Source organism: Neomonachus schauinslandi, chromosome 5 (assembly GCF_002201575.2).
Source record: "Neomonachus schauinslandi chromosome 5, ASM220157v2, whole genome shotgun sequence".
In the NCBI taxonomy this organism is placed as follows: Eukaryota; Metazoa; Chordata; class Mammalia; order Carnivora; family Phocidae; genus Neomonachus; species Neomonachus schauinslandi.
Window position 1 is genome coordinate 117898808 of NC_058407.1, and position 4506 is coordinate 117903313.

Sequence of the window (4506 nt, forward strand, 5' to 3'; positions counted from 1 at the left end):
AAGTCTGCTAAGTTAATGGCCTGACAGACACCCGCATATCTACCCTTGAAAGAGGGTTCCCACAGGGCCCTTCCCTGACTTGATTGGGCTCCCAGAGTTTCTGTGGTAAATTGCTACCAGTAATGCCCCTTCACAGCCAAAGGGAAATTAAATTAAAATTAATGAAAAACTTTGCCAAATTCTGGTAGATACTGGAGCTACACTCTCTACTTTAGATCCCACTTGGAGCCTGCAGACAGGCTCCTGGAAAAACCTGCAGAAGTTGGCAAAGGATGAGAATTCTTATCAGACTCAGCTCTCTCAGATCTCTGTAGTACCAGGTAAAGAGAGGAAAATCAAATATCATTTGCACCCTCTTTGAGGACTCCTCTTGGGTCCATAGGGTGGTTTAATACTGCCAGAAATAGTTACTGATTGTCCCAGATGAAACCTGGCAAGGTATTTGAAAGGATTTAATGACTCTATGATTAGAAATTTGACCAAATTGGAAGCTGATATTCAGAGCCTGATAGGAATTTTTTTAGGCGTTTTCCCTTAATCTAAATGTACCCAGAGGGAAAGAAAAACATTCCAACATGGGTGGATGGGTGTGTCAGTCCTTTGATTATTTAGGCTACCACCCAAGTCTTTGAAGAGTTAGAAGCAACTATCCTTACCTTACAAATCTTTGTAAGACCCAAAATGCAGCTCTCAAAACAATCCAAAGTCCACCTATCCTTTCTAACAATTAACCACATCTATTTGTCTCAAATATGTATTTGTAGGTATTGTAAAAATTCTGGCCTTAGGGAACAGAAGTCCTTCTTGGAGGAACTTGCATCTTTCCTTGTACCTTTGAGGTGTAAGTGTTCTATCAGGTCTACAAACTTCAGGGAGGGAATTCTTGTCAGAAGAAAAACAAAAGGGGAAAACAATTTTTTTTGGAACTCGGGCAAATGAAAATCTCAAGTGTCTTCTCCACAAATATTAATAAAAAGCTTTATCCATATGAGCAGATAAACTTCATGTATTTCAACTGTTCTTTTATAAGCTAGTGAGTTTTTACATTATCATACCTATTTCATAGCAGTAATTTTAGAATGAAAGCTGTAAGGTCCCTGTTTGCATCTGTCTGTATGTTTATGTGTATCTATATATCCATCTATCTATTATCTATCTATCTATCTATCATCTATCTAACTATTTATCATCTATTACAGATGTGTGGTATTTTCTACTTCTAGGTAGTATTACCAAAATTAATTTGTAAAAGAGCTCTATTTAATTGGCCTAAAGAAAATTAAGCTCTTATATGTGTTAAGGATTCATAAAATGCCTAGAAATAGAATAAAAACTAACCCAAATGCTTTTCAGGTTCTGTGATCTGAGATAATCTTTAGTAAATAAGCTAGTTTAAGTTTGTTGGCCTAATTGAAATAGACATGTCTTTAGAATCATCAACATTAAAAATAATGTAGACATACAACTTTTATTCCACCTGGGTTTACTAGTCAAACAAATTCATGTTATCTCTGTTATAAAACTTGTTAGTGAGGAAAGTAACTTGCTATGAATTTTTATAAGTAATTTTATAAGATTTTATAAAAATTTTTATAAATAATCTAAACATAACTGTTGAGAATGAGTGAATTGAATAGATGTAAATGGGATAAAAGTTCTTTTTTTTTTAAAAGATTTTATTTATTTATTTGAGAAAGAGAATGAGATAGAGAGAGCATGAGAGGGGGGAGGGTCAGAGGGAGAAGCAGACTCCCTGCTGAGCAGGGAGCCTGATGCGGGACTTGATCCTGTAACTCCAGGATCATGACCTGAGCCGAAGGCAGTTGCTTAACCAGCTGAGCCACCCAGGTGCCCTGGGATAAAAGTTCTTAAGTGAATTTTTAAAATAGTTTCTTCAAATCTTTTTGGTAACCTGAAACCTTAAAGTTTTGCTAAGTTAAATTAAATGATGGATAGTCATTAAATATATAGATCATTTCTAAATAAGATAAAATACTGAAACATTAATTACCAAACATAGGTTCATCCACTTTTGGCCTCTTTATACAGAGAAACTAAAGATATTTGGGTATATTAGTACAACATGTTTTGTGCCACACATTAAAAAATGAAAAATTTGCTATGAGAAATCATATGTATCTAGATATTATAAAATGTATATTTATAAATTTGCCAAGCTACAGAATGCTAATGTAAAAGACAGTTTACAGTTGATTACTTCTCAGTTTTCACTGGACCTTAAAGCTTTCTAAAGGTTAAAAATTCTAATATATGTAATTGAAACTTCTAGGAATAATAAAGGAAATACCTCTGTATTCAAGGAAAGTAGGATATGTGTTTTTGTTAAAAGAAGGTATGAGAAAAAGAAATGCATTTCTGTTGAGGGAAAACAAAGTAATGTTGTCCTAAAGTAATATTGGTTATTTCAGATGGGAAAAGAGGAAACACATAGGACAAAATCTGAATGTAAAAAAGAAAGTTGTAGGTTTGTGGAAAAGGATCTGTGGAAAGAAATTTGATGTGTGGTTAAGCCAGCTAACATTAGAGTGAATTTAATTAATGAATTAAATTAATTTACATGGATTTTAATATCAAAAGTAAGCTGGTGCAAAATTAGAATTTGGCTTTCTCTCTGTTGAGAAGATAAAGTTTTCTTGAACTATTGGTCTGCACTTGATAAGAGATTGTAAAAGTTTTTCCCTTTACGTTTCAAGTAATCTGCCTAGAAAAAAAAGATTGTGTGGCCTGCCAAAATAATTTCCTGTGTCTTTATTGGGTCATTGATTACTTAAGAAAACTGAGTCTTCTCAGTTTTAGAAGACTTAGAAGAGCTAAGGTCAGAGAGAGAGAGAGGCAGAGAATTACAAAACTTTGTAGTTCAAAATAAAGTAATATGAAAAACTTCATAAGGACTCAAATATAGATCTTTTTCATCATTTTGAGGGTTAATCCTGTAAACACCAAGGCTGGCATTTGAATATATGAAGTATTTCCTACTGGGTATGTTGGAGCATTCTCTGTGATCTAGACTTGTTTCTCTATTGATGAATTCATTGGATTACACTTCAGTTTTCAACCTCAACTTAAGCAATCATTAACTAGCAAATATTTAATGTGTAATATTTAGTGAGTGATTTTTGAAAAAAAAAAACTTTGTAAACTGACTTGCTAAAGATGAATTTGAAACTCGAGAATATTTGCATTTTCTAATCGTTGTCTCCCTGACCCAATCCTTGTTCCTCACCCCCCTCCCCACAGCCCCTCTCCGTCCATCCCTAACACAGATTTATAAATGATTCAATGAAATATGGGACTTAGCCCTTGAATCTTGCTTCTGGGCTAAGACTCATATTTCACTGATTCCAACACTTACTACCCATGCCCTCCCATTTTAACATATCTGAAATCAAGATGCATCTTACAATTGATAGTATCCGAGATGCAGTTGTGATGTGGTTGCAGGAATCTGGTCATAGCTATTCATATTGCTGTCACTTTAACTGAGTTATATGCATTTAATTGCCATTTACAATGTCTTCAAAATAATCTCAGTATGATTTGGCATTGAAACAAAAAGTTATTGTAATTGTTGAAATGCACAGAAAGAGCATTGTGATATATAATGAAAATCTATGACAAAATAAGTCTAAAAGACCTTTTTTCCATATGTGAAAAATAATTCTAAGTGGTAAGAAAACCTTGTGTCAGAATTTAACTGGTACCATTTTCTCTCTTTTAGTGGTACACCGTGGGATATCTAAAGATCAATAGTATCTTAGCAGTAATGAAATATGGTAGTATTTGCTTCAGATTGAAAATTTGAATCTCATGTCTTTTTCTTGGTAAATTTCTTGTTCTGATGTGCTTAATGTATTCCTAGCTTCCAAGAGCACATTTAAAGGAAATTGTCTGCAATCTGTTTACTACAAACTTTGTTCAAGTTCAAACTGCAGATTTTCAATCGTACTCTACTTCAAAGCATTACAAAGCGGGACTGAAAAATCTGGCGAACATGTTGCAATGACAGGAAGTATTAAAACCTATAAAGGTGCAAGAGGATTTGAGATTATAGGAACATCATAGCTAAATAAAGTATGTACTGTACAGCATTTTCTCTAAAAAAAAAATCTCTGTGGCTTCATAAGGAACTGTTTAAAGCTTTCTAAGTAAGATTGGGGCCATTCAGTTAATCGTCGGACACACATTTGTTATGAAACTACTATATGTAGGACTCAATGTTTATTCGTACCTAATATTTAATGAGCCTACTATGTGCTAGAGCCTACTATGAGCCTACTATGGGCTCTAACAATAAATAATCAAAGAGAGGGTCACAGCCCCTTTGGAGCTTCTATTGAGGAAGCAGGTCAATGTTAGCAGGGGACGTTTCTGAGTTTTGTAGATATGTCACTCTGATGAGCCTGAAAGCCTTGTCTGAAATTGCCCTGCGGGGTGGACCATGAATGAGGAGAATAAGTCAAGGTTCTGGCAGGAAACAGATGGTGC